At 36.6% G+C, this 18,141-nt stretch overlaps 1 long non-coding RNA gene across 1 annotated transcript; it reads right to left on the bottom strand.

Annotated features, from left to right (window-relative positions):
• Positions 1–9,827: 9,827 nt before the first annotated feature.
• On the bottom strand, positions 9,828–13,566 carry LOC109197678 (uncharacterized). Its single transcript, XR_002058785.2, has 8 exons — positions 13,126–13,566; positions 12,537–12,580; positions 12,351–12,397; positions 12,010–12,054; positions 11,144–11,173; positions 10,634–10,702; positions 10,357–10,431; positions 9,828–9,962 (listed from the first exon to the last, which is right to left on the bottom strand). It is a non-coding gene; the product is annotated as an uncharacterized LOC109197678 (long non-coding RNA).
• Positions 13,567–18,141: the final 4,575 nt, after the last annotated feature.

The following is an 18,141-nucleotide window of genomic DNA, read 5'->3' as shown; positions in this document are numbered from 1 at the left end:
AAGTTAGGAGCTGTAAAGTTGAAAGCTGCATCAAGTCCAGGCCTTTGGCCTGGCCTATATTTAAATCATGTGTGTTTGTAAGCGTGCATGCAATTCACCTGCTATGTTCTCATCTTCCCTCAACATGTATCACCTGGACACTCTCACCAGTGAAGCTTAAAACCCTCTTGGATAGAACATCAACTCTAAACAAGCACAATTATGCATTGTGTATAAAATTAACTCAACCTCATGCTAACCTACATAAGTACCTGTCTTAAGAGAGACCTCTGCACAGCTCAGACGCCAGTTGCAAGAGCTCTCTAACATTAGAATCATCAACTGTGACTTATATAGTGTTATTTCGGTACTTTATACTTCACACATTTTTGAACGTTGTTTATATGGGGAGTTCCTCTTTTTGTGTCTATATTTATTAATATGCCTTGTGCACTAAAGCTTCCTGTTTTTCAGTCTGGCTGAGCACTCGTTTGTGAGTATAAACTGGCCTCTACAAGCCTTCATTAGCAGATACACATTACAAATACTTCATATATACAGAGAAAAACCCAATAATCCACATTTCACTATTTTGTTCTTTGGTTCAGATTTGGATTCTGTATTGTTCTTTATTTCTTATTCTTTATATTTACATTGTTTTTTGCTAGTCTTGGTTTATTATTGTCTGTTTGGGAGCTGACATAGTCTCTATAAATAAACTTCTTTTGGTGGAGTAGCATCAGGAGAGAAGCTCCAGAGAGGCATCTTCCATGTTAAACACTAAAATATAACATAAGAGATCTTCTCAACGTGTTGTATATTTTAATATTTCCTTATTATTTTGTCATGAAATAAATCAACCAAATAACTTAAGCTGTGTGACAGCACCTTGCGTTTACGCCAGGCTGTGAACTGCCCTAAATCTACTTGCTACACCCCCTTTTCACCTAGTTTAATTTTTTCAATCCTAATTTAAACTATTCCTGACTTCCCTCAATGCACACTGTAAAGTGTAAAAGATACAATTAGCTTTCTCCTGGTAAAAGGTCCTACATTATTTTCTCTACCTTTGGAAACATCCTCTATCGAGTTAACCCATTTCATTTTTCAAACTTAGGCCTGATTTCTTCGCCCCCTTTAACGGGTAGCGCATATCCGGTCTGAACACTGTGTTTGGGCAATTTACGAATTGTTGCAGGATTTCTATGTTATGTAAAGTTCCTCTCATCCCTTTTATGCTTCCATTATAACCTGTGTCTAACAAGCTTTTGATCTTCTTTGTAATATAAACAACTCGGTGTATTTGTGCTCTGTTCTTCTCCTTTCTCTCGTCTGATCATCTCAAGTACGTCCTGTACCAAATTTGCTTCCTCTTTTCAAGTCCCACATTTAATTACAAGCTCTAATACATTTGCCCTATATTGCTGTCTCGACGTGTTTCCTGTCAACTTAACAGAGTTATTGTCAGAACTCAGAGCTGAGGTTCCCCTTTTCTAAATCTGTATGTTCTACAAGAGAGCAAGTCGGTAAACAAGTTTATCATCACAAAGGTTATTAGGTAAAGGTCACGTAGGCATTTGCTTAGTAACCCTAAAAGAGCACATTTCATGTAGCTAATCGCATATATTAACACCCCCCTTTTTGTGACACATCTCATGTGTTACAAACTCAAAATCCTTCACTCGAGCTTAGGGAATTAAAAGAAAAGTTTAGTCCTATCATATTATGTATAAATGCTCCGGAGCTTCAAACCTGTATTTAAGGAATGAAATCAAATTAATCATCATGTCAAATCCTTTCTTGGCTCCATCCACAGCCTGCATCCTTGAAACGTCCTATAAACAAAAGCCTGTGTGTTAACCAGAACATCACCTTTTATACTCAGTTTCTCCACTTCATCCAACCTGTAATATAAAAAAGTTAAAACAGAACAATTATCAGTCATATGTCCAACCTTAGTCCAGTCTTTTGTCAGTGTCCAGTCGGTCCAACCTATGGTCTGCCTCGTCCGTCCATTCACCTGTCCATTCCCACACATTCACTCACACGCATTACCATCAGGTATTGCTGACAGTGGAGACTATCTCGCAAATATTCAGTCTTCACTCTCAGCAACATCAACTCATTTATCTGTTTTACTTTGTTTTTAAGAAAATAGTTCTTTCTGCTTTTAGACTGGATTGGCTCGCGGCAATCCTTTTACTTTGTCAGCGCTGTTATCCACTCTTTTGCAGGCCTGCTTACAACAAAAATGAGAAAAAAAAGAGAGCTGAGTATTAGCTCATCAAAGTACAAAACAAAATCACCTGACAGGTTTTTCTTTATAAGTGCACTGTTACAAAACCCCTTAAACATGTCCATGTTTATTAACACTCCCTCTTTAAAAATAAAACAACAACCTCAAAAATCTTCAACAATCTTAAATTTCACCCATACAACACACCCAAAACGTAAAAAAGCTACACCGTTTTGTACACGAGATCCCCCTTTAAGCACTTTACCAAACTCACATTCAACCTTAACATATAAGCACATTCTCACAATATGTCAACACTAATTTATAAACCTCCTAATCAAATTTGCACCTCTGAACAATCTACCCCTCCTTTAAGGCCTCAATCACACACACACAGCAACCTCCTCTGTCCACATTCACACGAGCTCTCAAACTTTTGCATACTCAGCCATATCTCAACAATTTAACTTGGCAAAAGAAATACATGTTTAAACTTTATCACATTATTGAATTATTTTCATTTTCTTTCTATACTAATCACTTGTTTTGATCACTCAGTGCAAGAGCACTCCTGAGTCACTCTTATAGACACTTTTCTTTTGTTTTTCCATCTATTTTATGAACCATTCACACCATTCTCTCACTCATACAAGCAGCAAGCAGATCTTCATTGCATATGCTTATGTTCTTAGCCAGGTTTTTAATCAATATCTGTTCATTAAGCTTCAGGAGCTTGTCTTTATAAGGTTAATGCATTTTCTGTTTGTGTGTGTATGGGTATATGTTATTTTGCATCTATGACTTCACAGTCTCCCAGACTTCTTCCCAACTCTCCAGTTAAGCAGTCAGTTTTCTTTTTCCCCGAGTTACTAACCCACATTTTGATTTCCCACCTTAAATTACCGCCCTCCTGGTCTTCAGCCAGGAGGTGGGGCTTGCTTTTCAGGTTCCTGGACACATCATGCTGTGAACAATTCAACCAGAAACTTGCCTTAACTTATCCATAGATGTTAACCTCTAACTTTCTTCCGACTGCTGCTGTGGAGAGCCGGTCCAAGTCTGCTTTACTCCTGAAAATAACAAAACTAAGACATTTTCATTATTATCACCAGTGGTTAAATAACCCATTTCTCTGTCTCTGGTCAGAAACACCAATTATGCCAGGCATGTAAGCGTGTTCTTCCCTGCATTTTATGTTAATTGGGTGTAAACTGCTTCTTCATTAAATTAATTCATTGAGTTTCTCATTGCATTTCTATGTATTCATGTTAATGTACACTACGTGTAAGCTGTTTCTTCATTGCATCCTATATATTCATATTTAATTTATGCATTTCACCACTGAGCTTTAGATTCAAACTATCTCACTTCTGATTCATTTCAAAAATAATCTCACATGTAACAATTTGTATGTGTGTTTTCTATTCATTAAGGTAATAACAATTATTTCTTTCATTATTCTTACCTTTTCTAATGTTTACCTCTTTGTTATGCTATGGTAGACATCCCTAAACAATTCATGAGTTCAGGTTTCAATTTTCAATCCAATTATATCCTATATTCTCGCAGTCAAACTCGTCCAGCTTCATCTCTCACTGGTCCTCTCTGCACAATGTCCTGTTCGGGCTTCAAAGCTCCCGCAAACACAGTCTCAACTCAGCTGCTGTCTTCTTCTCTGTTTCTTTACAGTCTTTCTTTCAGATTAAGTCCCAGCATGGCAAAATATCACTCAATGTCCAGTGCTCTTCCACAATTCTTTATCCCACTGTTCAACTGCCCAGCCTGTATTTTCACAGTACATGTTGCATTACTCTTACATGCTGCTGCTGGTCGTCAGTCGTCATCAGTGTTAATGGATCAGTGGCACTGTCGTTTGCCTGCTGTATTCAAGTCCACGATGTTCTATCGGTCTTCATCAGGCGATTGACTGTCCTTTGAACTTCTTCTCCGCTTCAGGGACAAAGTGAGAGATCCAGCCGCACAATTTCGAGCCAAAAACTGGCTTATTCTCCCAATTCTTTTAATCTACTTTTCTGCTGCTGAACTCAAGGTTGCAAAGTTGAAAGACGCCCACCTGTATTGACACACTAAACCATATAATTAGTAATATATGCATTTTTCCTTAAAGGCTTCATTTGCTTCATCTTCTTAGAATTTAACTCTGTCCATTTCTCTGGGTGCTCCCCTGACATCATCAGTCACACACACACCTTCCTGTCACACACACAGCAGCACAGTATTTCCTATTTCTCTTTCCTGTTTCTACCGATTAATCAAACACTTGTTTTTTCATATTTACAGTCTACAAACCCTCTTTAGTTTTACTAAGTCTTGGTCTAAAAACAATACACCTTCATTTCCCTCACACACATTTAAACCGAGCTCTTTCACACATCCAAACAATTAACCAAGTGTATATGCTTATGTGTTTTGAACTGAGAGAAAAAGACACTCAACCTCTCATACCATCACTCATGCATTTCTTGAATTAAAATCACTTTCAAACTTTAGCACATCCTACTTTTCATCACACAAGAAATATATTTCACACTCCTTTATTCCATACACACCTTTTAAATGCTCTAACCTCTTTCAGACGCCATAAATCGTCTCACACGCACTGCCTTTCTCTCTCTCAGACTTCCCCTTTTCACTTACTCAGACAAATCACCCAGTCACTCAAATCAAATACTGACAGCATTCACACAATTAAAATCACTCGAAATACGCTTTCATACGAGTATTTTAAACATGCCTTTCATAATCAGAAAGAGCAAGTCAAAAGAAAAAAGAAAAAGAAAACTGAAACCTCTCATCGTCTCACACCCCGCTTCTCCACACACATCACCATTCTTTAGGTCAGTTTTGTAGCATCAGTCACACAATCATTACACAATACCCTGAATCCAACATGTGTATTTACACAAACTGTTATAAAATGTTGGTCAAAAAACACGGTGTGATTACAAAGAGTCAATAAAACATGAGTCCTATTACTCTCAACAAGTATTACGTCGTTCAAGGACGTGTAAAGCAAAACCCATACTCCAATTCTACATGTATCATAAAGTAGTCATCATAATTAACAACCGTAATGCCAACAAAGTAGAAATAAAAACAATTCTTCCCTTAAAACACCAATATAAGTCGTCCTTAACCCAGGCTCTGCAGTCAGTCATTAGCCACTCATTAGTAAACAGGAAATGTCACTCTAAATATGTCACAGGCATCTCATTTACATAAACACAGACACACTCTCAAAATAAACAGCCTGCTGCAGTGCCCGTGGCAGACAGAGCCTATATACAAACATAGAAATTATAACACAGAGACGTCTGATAAATTAAATAATATTTACAAGGCCTTAAATTGCACAACCTACATAATTTAGACAAAATTTAATTAACCCTCCAAGGGAGAAACTCCAAGTTTTTGATCATCAATGACAGTCTCAGTTCCAAACTGTATCTGCTCTAATCCCTAAATATCCTAAGTGAATTTAAAAGCGTCCAACGCCCAAGCTCCAAGCTTTGCTACCCAAAAAAGTGCATAAACCGTTCCAAACGGTGAAGTGGTCCAACCACTGGCTATTTAGGAGCGTCGTTGTTCTCCACACTTGCCAAGTGAACTATCCCTCCCAGAGGAAGATGTCGATCGTCACCGACAAATTGGAAGCGTCACCTTCCGACAATGCACTTACTGGAACATCCCACAGTTCCGTTCTACAGAAATTTACTTGTATTTTAAAGACATCCTATGAAACCACAAAACCGACTGTATTGATGTCCAAGCCCAGCTTTATATTCAATTATAACTGTATGACCATATACAGATTTCAAATGACCTATATCCTAAATTCAGTAGTCCAACTACTTTAAATTCTCTTTCCTTAGCAGTCCAGCTGCATTTCCTTTAATCAGTACTGTCACTTAACCTTACATTATCATTACTTCAACTTCAATTCTCATGAGATTTTCACCGAAATCAAAACAGACCTTTGCCAGTAATTTTCAGTGAGTAGACTTTCAATTTTGTCAGAGTCCAATTCAGCACTGTTTGGAAATAATTCAACAGGTAGTGCCTTACCTTTGAATAAGCCGGCTTATGTCCACTCACTTCGACCACTGACTCGTGTCTGCTCGTTCGAGCGCCTCGGACCCTCTCAGTCTCAACCTCCAACTCTCTCTACTCAACCCTCGGCCAATGCACCAAATGTTACGGGTCCGAAATTGAGGATGAGAGTAAAACAATGATGGTCCAGAAGAGGTCAATCAAACAATTGATTTTAATGAATGCACGCAGCGTGGAGAGGTGCAAACTGCAAAACAGTTGTACATCTCTCCCCAAAATACACTCTAGATTGCTTTTATAACATCAGGGTATTGTAACGCCCCTTCTTGCGTTTACAAGCACATAATTTGCATGTACAGAACATTCATGTATTTTAAGAATTAACTGCAACATAGAGGTTCCTCCTTGTGGCATACTCTTAAGAATATGGTGATGATCTAAGGCCTTTGAGGTCACCATGGGCTGGACATCCTTCCGTCACCTGTAACTAGGCAAACTCAAATGCAACAAGAAGCTGAATACATTCAGGCCTTTGCTCAGCTACTATTTTACTGTAACAATATACTCAGCATATGAGTTATGATATATATATATTTAACTCAATCATTTTAAAGTAGTTATACTGCACCTGTAATAAACATGTTAATATTTGATTATGATAACCCCTATAATATAAATTATAACATAACGCCAGCAACTTCAATAAATGCTTGGATGAAATGATAATTAATGCAATGATAAGATGATGGTTATATAAAATAATCCCTGTAATTCCACATTATTTAAACCAATTCTGAAGTACAATTTCAGACTCACAGGGTACAGAAACCTTGGCAATTTGTCTTGAAACAACTGTAATCTCCACACTTAAAACTTTAATCTCGAAATTTCAACTTTATTCTCAAAATGAGCGACAATATTTGTTTTTCTTAATGTGGCTCTAATGGTCCTTTGTAGATAATAAACTCAAACTGTTCAGTTAGAAGGAAAAAAAGTCAGCAGAAAATGCTGACACTGACTTTTAAGCGTTAGCTCAAAAATGATGCTTTCTTTTCCTGAGGAATGGGTCGTTCTGCAGATATGTGGTCAAAGTGTTTCATCATATGCAAAGTAAACAATGAGCTACAAGAGGGCCTGGAAATGTTACCACAGAAAACAAAGTTAAAGGGAATTTTACAAAAATGCACAAAAAATAGTCAAATGTGGCAAAGTGGTTTCAGATTTTCCAGCATTTGTTATTGTCTTTGTTGCTGGTGCATATTATTAAAACAGGACTTGCTGCTGTTGCTTGCAGGCCACAGTAAAGTAGGACGATGTGGGAGCAACTCTTTCTAAAGTAAAATACCTCACAACCAACATAAACTGACACGATCCACATAATGGGAACTAAGACTGTTATGGTGTTAGAATCAGGATACCTCTGTGGTGTGTAGCAGAGAAATCCAGTTTACTGGAAAAGGCCTGGCTCATGTCACAGCGATTTGTGCCACACGATGGAGTCAGTGCAGATAATCTAGTGAACGCGACAGCAACAGTATAAAGGGAAATTCTGATTATGCATTTTCAGCTCATGGGCCACTTCAGACAACCTGTTTCCCTGCAGTGAGCGGCCGTCAGATGGAGGCAGTGTCAAACCTGTGTGGCCCATCCAGTCTGTGTGCTTCTCTGACTCCTTCTGTTGTTGGTCTGTTGGTGAAGTTCTAACATACAGGGTTTTATCTCACCCAATTAAACATGAGTTAATGAGGAACACCGGCTTTGTTCTTTCCAGTCTACAAGAGACTTTGTCAGTTCACCATCATCACCAGTGTTTTACTCTTATTTGCTGCTTTTTTTATTGTTTCAAAGAGTCGGGTTTATCAGGGAGTTGGTGCTGGTGGTTATAAGAATCATTTTCCAGCACATATGCTTAACTTACTGGTCTGTTTTTGACAGTATTCACAATCATGCTCCTGTGCAGTGCTCCAAAATCCCAGCTGTATGTTTCTTGGATGATGCTGTGCATCCGTCAAATGTTCACCAGGAATGGGAGAAGTGTAAAAAAACACATGAAAGCTCAGGAAATACAGCATGAAAAGCACAGAAAGTGGCTGCAGTGGACACTTTTCATTGTTTTTAACATTCTGTTTCCCTTCTGCTCTTTTTATGTTAGAACTTCACCAACAGACCAACAACAGAACGAGCCAGAGAAGCACACAGACCGGATGATCACCACACTTTGGAAATCACTTTTCCACATTTGACTATTTTGTGTGCATTTTTGTAAAATTCCTTCTAACTTTGTTTTCTGTTGTAACATTTCCAGGCCGTCTTGTAACTCATTGTTTGATTTGCATATGATGAAACACTTTCATCCCATATCTGCAGAACCGCACATTCCTCACTAAAAGGAAGTACAAATTTAAAACTAAAGTCTTAAAGATGACGTCAGCGTTTTCTGCAGACAAGATGAATGAACTTTTTTTCTTTCTAACTAAATAGTTTGTGTTTGTTATCTAGGAAAGAGTATTAGGGCCAAATTAGGAAAAAACATCTTCACATTGTTTAAATAATGTTTACTTACCTCTGCCAAACATTGACAGTATAAAGACTCTACCTGCATCGTTAGCCGGGTGACTGCAGAGGAATGTTCTGGGTGTCTGCAGCAGGGATATGCCTCACTCTGCTTGCGAGGTTACACAGAGGCCAATGCTGTGACTATAGCTGGTTTTGAGCCAATTGCCGGTGTTACTCATCATTACTCACATGAACTCCAGAGTAGTGCTGTAGATGTCCAGAGCTTTTATTTGAATCCCTCAGTCGCCCGCCAGCAGGTAATTCAGGTCCCAAATATGAACCTACACAAGTAAATGAAGCTGTAGTTTTCTTTCTATTCTTTATTCTTCTACTGTCATGTGTTGGTAGTAAAGGCATCTTCATTACAGTGAAGTTTATCAGCTGTAAAGTTAAAGAAATAGTAGTATAGTATAACAGCATTAACACTATCTAATGATTCCAAATAATTTGTCTATTCTATCGGTTTTGAACTACCTCAGCACAAACAACATGTCAATAAGGAGACACCCATACGGTAAAAAAATATATTTTAAAATACATTTTGAAATATATTTCAAAATATACAAAAAATGGCCAAAAAATATATGTGCAAAAATACATTTTAAAATATATTTATATATTTTGAAATATATTTTAGCACATATATTTTTTGGCCAATTTTTGTATATTTTGAAATATATTTATAAAATATATTTCAAAATACAATTTAAACTTATTTAAAATCATTCAAAAATATATAAATTTAACCCTTCATATATTTCTAAGAAAACACATTCACATGTAACAGCTGAAAGAAATCTTTATTTGATGTTTAAAACATACATATAGCATATCAACCAAGCAAGGAATATTCATTTTATAATTTTATTCTCATTACATACTTAAACATTCTAAAAGAAACACAGACACACATATACATATATGTGTGTGTATATATATATATATATGTACACATATGTGTGTGTGTGTATGTGTATATGTGTGTGTGATTGTATGAACACAAGTCAACATACTTTAAATGTAATTTCTTTTCCTTTTCCAGCAGTCTCAGTTCCCCCAGCTTTCACTGCAATCCTCAAAGCCCTTCTGGACACATTGGGAAACCTCTTCCTTACTGCCACTGCAACAAACAAAAGTCACAGTTCTATTACTTTTATCAGAGTTAAAATAAAAATATGATTTATGTTAGCTGGCTTCATTTAGTAAACAGATATTTCTGTTTATATAGATACAGATATTAATACAGATATATTTTACGCATAATTTTACCCCTTTTTTTCCTAGATGGAAAGTCTATCCAGTTCACATTACAGTAATGCTAACACCCCTTTTGGTTGTCTCTCCTTACCCTCCAGCATTCATAAATCTGTTGACCTTCTTTGTCTGAGACCAACCACTACAATGCATCATCACCTATTTGTATTGGTAACTTACTTTACAACCTATTTTAATGGTTGCAAAGTAAGTTACTTGTGCTGTATGCAATTTTAGATAGACAGAAAGTCTTCACTTACTATATATGGCTGTCATAGTGTCCTTATGAAGGGCAGTTCTTCACTCTGCGACGATGTCCGTTTTGATCTGTCCTCCTATAAAAAGCATGAACATTTGAGCGTTTGACTAGTTTTAGATTTCCAAAAATCTGACATTTGTACAACTAAACATTTGAGCTACAATGATATGCTATTAAGAGATACTTTTATGGGTACTTTTTGGTAAAGAAACTGGTGACAGAGTTGTAGGCTTTTTAGAATACTATTAGCATTTGAACTGACTTTCAACGCTGTTTACCTTTTAAATTGCTGTGGATCAAAACCTCCAGTGGGAAGGCGGCCATTAGAAGAACACGCACCATTGAACCTGAAAACAACAAAAACAAACAAAAAACAGAACAATATATAAGAGTCAGGCAGAGTAATAAATCTCTTCCGAAGCAATATAGTTCATTTTGGGTGAAAAACAAAACATTCCCCTAAAATATATATACTGACATCAGCAATCAACATCATGATTGTAATTATTTCCTTTTTAGTACATCTACTGCTGTGTGCATGTGTCAAGCACTACGACTGTATCTATGCATATAAATTCACCATATATATCCTGTTTTGTTATAGTCAAAAAAGGCAAACAAACAAAGGCATTCAATCAGAGGTGAGAAATTAATTGGGAATATCAATTATAGGTGAACTATTCTTTACCTACCTACTAGCAATCATATTTGAATGTAAAATAAAATAAATAAATAAATAAATAAATAATAATAAAAATAACATGATGTAATTAAAATGCACAACTTACATTAAGGAAATCTGCATTTGTATCCACAGGCTAAAAGTAAAACAGTAAATGTGTTAGTAATAGTACAGGTATTTGTAAAAAAAAAAAAAAAAAAAAAGACGCAGTAACTGTTCTAGTGGGATGCTAAATGCAGAGATTTATATTTACAGTATAATACTGCATGTACAGGTAGCTGTATTGTGAACTGTAACTGAATATTAGAGAATCTCAGAGAAATTAAATGTATTTATTTTTTGAATTTATCAATCATAAAACCGTCTGTTTTGAAGGCCTGTTACGATAACAACTTTTTGTTGGTCGGTATATTGCCCCATAAACAATTGCGACAAGTTATGTCATTGTCATTTTAAGATTTTATGTCTTTGAATGTATAATCATAATATAACACCATAATAATGCAAGATCTACACACTTTCAATTGACAAACCAACATCTAATTCTAAAAATATTTAGATCATGGAAATTAGGTATCAAAATATTAGATACCATAAAAACTTGAATAAATAGTAAATTGTCTAGCAAATAGAAAACAATGTTATTTAATGTTATTGTGTTGTTATTATTATATTTTATTTTTGTAAATATAATGGCAGATAAATTGCATCATTAACAATTATTGAGGTCATGTACATGTATTGTGTGTTAAGTCGATATATCGATTATTGTGACAGGCCTACTGTTTTGGTATCATAACAAGCTTGTCAAACATGCATGACCACTAAGCAATGTCTAAGCAGTAGTATTAGTCTGAATGACAACAAACATAACTAGTGTTTTGGAAAATCTGTTATAAAACAGTTATTTCAATAATTATGATTAGCATGTGACACAGACACTGCATAAAAACTACAACAACAAATACTTACTTTAGGAGGATGGGGGAGGGCAGCATGAGGTTGAGACTTTGACATCTGTAAGAAACAAATTCATGTATTACAAACAAATCGCTTAAAAATACATTAATGTGGCAGATGCAGTGTATAAGTACAATCAGGGCTGTCACAACAATGGGGTGGGGCCAAGTGGCTGCAACCCTAGGTACAATGTGCAGGTATATATAATTACATATAATATATGTGAATAAAGCAAGAATCAGTTTAGGTTAGTCACTGTGCTGACTGATGCTTGCTAGGTTTATATGATTGCAAACTGCACAAAAACAACAACAGCAACAACATTAATGACAATGACAAACAAAATTACCTACATTTATGTAAATCTGACATCAGGAAGATCTGCATTCGATTTCATGGGCTGAAATAAATAGGCAGAAACATTACTGCTAAAAAAACCAAAAACTCTAAAAAGTCTAAAAATGACTTAAAAAGCAAGGAAATGTGGAACATTGTAATTAGCGAACATTAATAAAGCATAACTGTGCTTTGTTTCTAACCTTGGTAAGTAAGTGCTCTGTAGCCAGAAGGAGAGGTGGGATTTCTGTGAAAGCCAAATTAAATGTGAATAGGTTTTGATAGTTATTGTATATAACAAGTGTAAACAGTTTTATTTGTATTTTTTTCCCTTTCTGAGAAGGCAGAATAATAAGAAAAGGCAAAAGTACGTCACAATATAATTAATTAAGTTACATATTTTGATTACCAAATTATGGAAGCGTGGAGCTGCCACCCAGGCAAAAGAAAAATAGAGCTATATCACGTTATAACATGAAATGTTTATTGTTCTAACATTATGCTTTTCATGTTTGTATAATATAATATCACGTTATTACAATATACATAATTATCACGTTCGCACAATATTGTACGGACATGATAATTATGTACATTGTTCGTACAATGTTGTTCAAACATGTTGTTCAAACATGAAAAGTATATTGTACTAACATGATAGTATATTGTTAGAACGATAAACCTTTCACGTTATAACGTGATATACTTATATTTCTCTTTTGCCTGGGTGGCAGCTCTACGCTTCCGTGCCAAATAAGCGAGATTAAAGTAATATTATATGAGAAAAGGCACCTGCTAGCTTGATGATGGAGGCTTCATAGACCGGCCACCCGCCTTTTGGCTTCTTGTCGCCACTCCACCAAATAAAGGTCCGTTTCCTCCATGCCGGCTAATTATTCATCCTCATTAAAATCTCGTATATGTTCAGCTGGCAGAATTGAGAATTTTACATCTTCCAACCACCTAATTAACGCGAACATAATCGGCTTGTTTCTTCCCGTCTCCCGTATCCGGCCATTCCTCTCACTGTCGGAATTCGCGCCTCAGAGACGTTGTTATTTTTCAAAAAAAAAAAAAGGAACAAAGAAAGAAACAGCAACTACTAATAAACAGTGTTTGTGCACGTTCATTGCACATTTGTGGGAATGTTTAAATATTTAATTTTTATTAATTACTTTCCATTATGTCTTTATTTTTTAAACCACCACGGCAATGCGCATGCGCATACTCTCCTGCACGCAAAGGGCTTTGGAGTTGACGTAATGCCGCAATGCATTGTGGGAGCGCAGCACCATCTTGGCTGGTCACGAATCAAAAACAAGATTGCTACGAACCATTCTGAAACGTAGCTCAAAAGAAAATGACGGTATAGAGACAGATTGTGTCCAGATGCAAAGAGACGGTACTTGATTGTTGAAATGTGGACCCGTATGAAATACGGCCGTGGAGTAGAAACCCTGAAGACCAAACCGCTATTGACTTAGCATGATCTACTCTGGTACCTTGTTTGTGGAGTCAGCGCATACACGGCGCACCAATTTCGCAATTATAAATCTCTGGAGGCGCACATCCAATTCACCAAGGACTGGGTACAAGATTTGGCTATTTTTAAGCCTCCACGTACGCCGTCATTCAAGCAAAGGTAAGTCAGCTTGAGTACTGCGAGTAAAATGCGTTTGATTCCCCCCGAACATTCAGATTAGTGCAAGCATAAATTCATTCATGAGGGGAAATTACAGTGAGAACATGTAGAGGCTCTGTTAGAGGGATAACATAGTGAGTTCAGTGCATTGATGTGACGTTGTCCTGAAGGATTTAGTTATTCTTTATAGTTAAAGAAATTGCCCTAATTAATTCATATTTATTTTAAATAATCCTAATTACACATCTTGCTTCCTTGTTTGTGTCCTGTGTCACTAAAAATACATTCTGTTTTAGTTTTATACATTGATTAATGACCTGCAGAATCTCCTTATCATATTAGGTGTCCATAATTGTCACTTAAAGTTAAACATTATGTTTTCTCCCTCTTGAAAGTGATTACATCCTTGCATTACATACTTTAGGCTCATTTTTTGCTGCTAGGTTTCTAAAAGGAAACAGGCAGATTTAGAATATAACATGCAGCGTTCTATAGATGGATACATAAAAACACTTTATTTGTTACATTTATGATAAATGGATTTGAAAGTAGATAAAACACATTTGTGTCGGCCTTGGCTTATTAAAGTTCTTGTCTTTAAATGAACTTTGTCTGTGTGTGTTTCAGGTACTGCACTCTTAAAGACTGAATTGCAGCATTGCAGCCACAGGTCATTGTGAGCATCACAGGGAAGGTTGAAGCCGCCCACTGCACCTGTATGGCCGGAGTCGTGGAGATCTGCAGCCATGTCGCTGCTCTTCTGTTTAATGTAGAAGCAACAGTGTTGATCTGTGGCACAAGGACTTTTACAGATGAACCTGCATACTGGGTTTTGCCTGGTAATATGACCAAGATACAGCCAGAGGTTTGCCATAAGATAGACTTCTCCTCTTCAGCTGCCCAAAAAAAGGTTCTTGATCAAAACATAAACAGACCATTCGTTGTGACAGGTAAAAGAAGCCGTCCTCAGAAAAGAAAAGTTCCACCTGCTACTGTGGAGGAGTTGGATCAACTGATGGGACAATATTTTTCCAAGCATAGTTCTGTTCTGAATAACCCATAATGTTTTAATTTAGGGGGCCATGTAAATAATTTGCATTTACTGAATATGTACTTACTAAGTAGCACTGTTCAAAAGTTGAATAAAGAAACAAAGAAATGTTTGCCTATTTTTAACTAAAAGCACTTTGTAGAACATCAAATCAGTTACCATGTAGAATCAATGTCATGTATAGTTTACAAATGACAAAATGTTCACATAAAATCATGACAGCATTTAAATAATATCACCCACTACTACCATTCTGTACTTTACTGTCTCTTTTGAAAACTTATCACTACATAAACAGCACAAGACTTAAGAGTATTTAACAAGAGCATTTTTCCCTGGTTTTACTACCACACTGGGGCACATGTTCACCAAAACGCAGCAAACCTTTGCCATCTTATCCAGGAGGGTCACCTTGTTTACCTACACATGGAAGAAGTAATCTGATTGGTATGGTGGTATGTAGCATGTAGTTTGAAGCAGGGATTTCGTAGTGCCCCATGTGCAGGATTTGTTTCTTTCATTTCATAGGCTGGTTTGCTGCAATAATGCCAAATAATTAGCAACTCTATAAATAGAAGGTAGTTCTGCATGTTTGTTCTAAGTTTGTGCTATGATCTTAGAGCGCATTGAAAATAAAACTAACAGGCTATAAAGAATAATATGAACTTATTTAGAACTTACCTGAATGAAAATACTGGAGCACACCAACAGATATCTGTGGATGGTAGAGAACTGAATATCAGCTCGTCTCGCAGCTGCTATCCAGGCTAGACGCCTTCTTTTGGTAACATCCAACACATAAGCTCCCTCATGATGCTTCCAGGTGAGGAAACAATGAAAAGAGAACCTGTTTTCAAGCTTATTCCTTTGCCGGTAGTGCAATCTAACATTACAACCGACCACACAGCAAGCATTTGTTTGGCCTGCTAATATGGCACCTCAACCAAAAATCCTGGCTACGCCCCATCCCGTAAGATCACGCTCCAGAGTTCTATTAACGTACGGATCTAGAAAGAAGACGCTGCATTTTTAACTCTGAGGGAGATGGAGAATGAGCCTATTTCCAAAAAAAGTAGAGTGTGTTCCTTTAAGTACTATATTGTATATATTGTCAAAAACTAAAGTGTACATAGCAGTTGTTGTATCTTGTTTACTGTATCACTGACAGATAATTTCAAAGTCAATGAACGCTACATTACAGTGAAATATTGTGTAATGTGAAATACTGTAAGTAAATGAATAAACAACCTAATTCTTGCTAGACCTTTGACTCTGTTTTGTTTGAATCCAACTGTTTTTTGCAGATGTGCATAAAGCATGTTACTTTTAGTATTATTATCATTATAATCATTATTGCACTAAATACATTTTAAATAAAGGATACTTTGATATACATTCTACTGTAAGGTTGGAAATGTATTTTCTTCACCCTAAAATATGTTTTGAAATGTATTTTGGTTTGAAAGAAATATATTTTCAATTTCAAAAATATATTTTTGTGGAGCATCACAAATACAAAATATATTTACCATATATTTGAAATATATTTTGGCCAGGAAAAATGTATTTTTTTACCGTATGGGCATGATTTAGAAGAATTGAACATTAGCTCAGTTAAGCTGCTTTTTTTTTTTTTTTTTTTTTTTTTTTTTTTTACAGGAGGTAGTCTAGATGCAGGTGGTGGTGAAGATGGAGGATTGGATGGAGCTCTGAGTGACCAGCATGAGGTGAGAGATGGGAAGGAGGTGGGCTGAGTGAATGAGAGTCAGAAATGGTAAATGGTAAATGGCCTGTATTTATATAGCGCTTTACTAGTCCCTAAGGACCCCAAAGCGCTTTACATATCCAGTCATCCACCCATTCACACACACATTCACACACTGGTGATGGCAAGCTACATTGTAGCCACAGCCACCCTGGGGCGCACTGACAGAGGCGAAAGGCAGAAAAACATAAGGGCACTGAGATTCAAAGTACGCAGAACGGTGGCTGATTGGCAAGGAGACGTTGATCAAGAAGATGATTGTACTGGAGCTGTGATGTCACTCCGAGGCAGATCCTGATACACCGATCCAGCACGTCAGCCTTTTTAGCAGAATGTGAACAGTATCAAAAGCTGAGGTAAGGTCCAACATAAGCATCACACAACTGTTACCCATGTCCCTCTGCATCAAATTATCCTTTGATACTCTCAGAAGAGCATCTCAGTTGAATGAGATCTAAGAAAACCAGACTGAAAGAGGTCAAGAATGCTGTGCTGACCCAGAGTACCAGTTAACTGGTTGCGCACAGTCTTCGCTTAGACCTTAGCAGTAATCGGAAGCTTGGAGATTGGTCTATACCTGCCAATGAGAGAAAGATCCAAGTTTTTTCAAAAGCGGATGAAAAGCTGTCTAAGGTAACAGGCGGGAACCATCAACACAGATGCTGAGGAAGAGATGTTCTTTCTTACATTTATGGTACATGTAATTAGGTACTTAAGTTTTAAAGATATTATATCTTTGGCATTCTCAGAAAATCTCTCAAGATAAATCATGCTTGTGATTGTTTGACTTTTCTTTAAGGGACATTTGCTGTTAACTGAAATTTGGCACACATGCTCTGCTGAAGATGAATTGCTGTCACTTTGTTGACTCCGGAGTTGCATTTGTTTAACTACAACAGGTTCACTCAGAAAGGCCATCCATTCATTATCCTCCACTTAACGTTGTCAGGGTTGCAGGCGGGGTGGGTGGTTGGAGCCTATCCCAGAAATGCTTCACTGCAATTGAAATTGCACGATTTAAATGTGATCATATTTTGTTTTGCAAAGTGTGTAAGTGTATAAACTTAAAAAAAAACAAGAAAATCTGTGAAATGGTTGCATTAGTTGCATAAAACAGTCATCATTTATATATTTCAGGTTTATCATCTTTTTAGTTGCAGTCCAGTATTTATAAAGTGGGACTTCTTTATAAACTTTCATTTACAGATTTGTTCCCACACAACCACCTCTGTGGTTTACAGAGAAAGGTCAGAAAAAGTAGAAATTTCCAGTGTGCAGGAGGTCTGATGCCAGAAAATGACCAGAGTGCTTCAAGCTGATATGAAGGAAACAGGAACTCAAAAACAAGAG

This window comes from Oreochromis niloticus, linkage group LG3 (genome assembly GCF_001858045.2).
Source record: "Oreochromis niloticus isolate F11D_XX linkage group LG3, O_niloticus_UMD_NMBU, whole genome shotgun sequence".
NCBI classification, from domain to species: Eukaryota; Metazoa; Chordata; class Actinopteri; order Cichliformes; family Cichlidae; genus Oreochromis; species Oreochromis niloticus.
The sequence above is the reverse complement of the archived record's forward strand: the minus strand, read 5'-3'. Positions and strand labels throughout refer to the sequence as shown.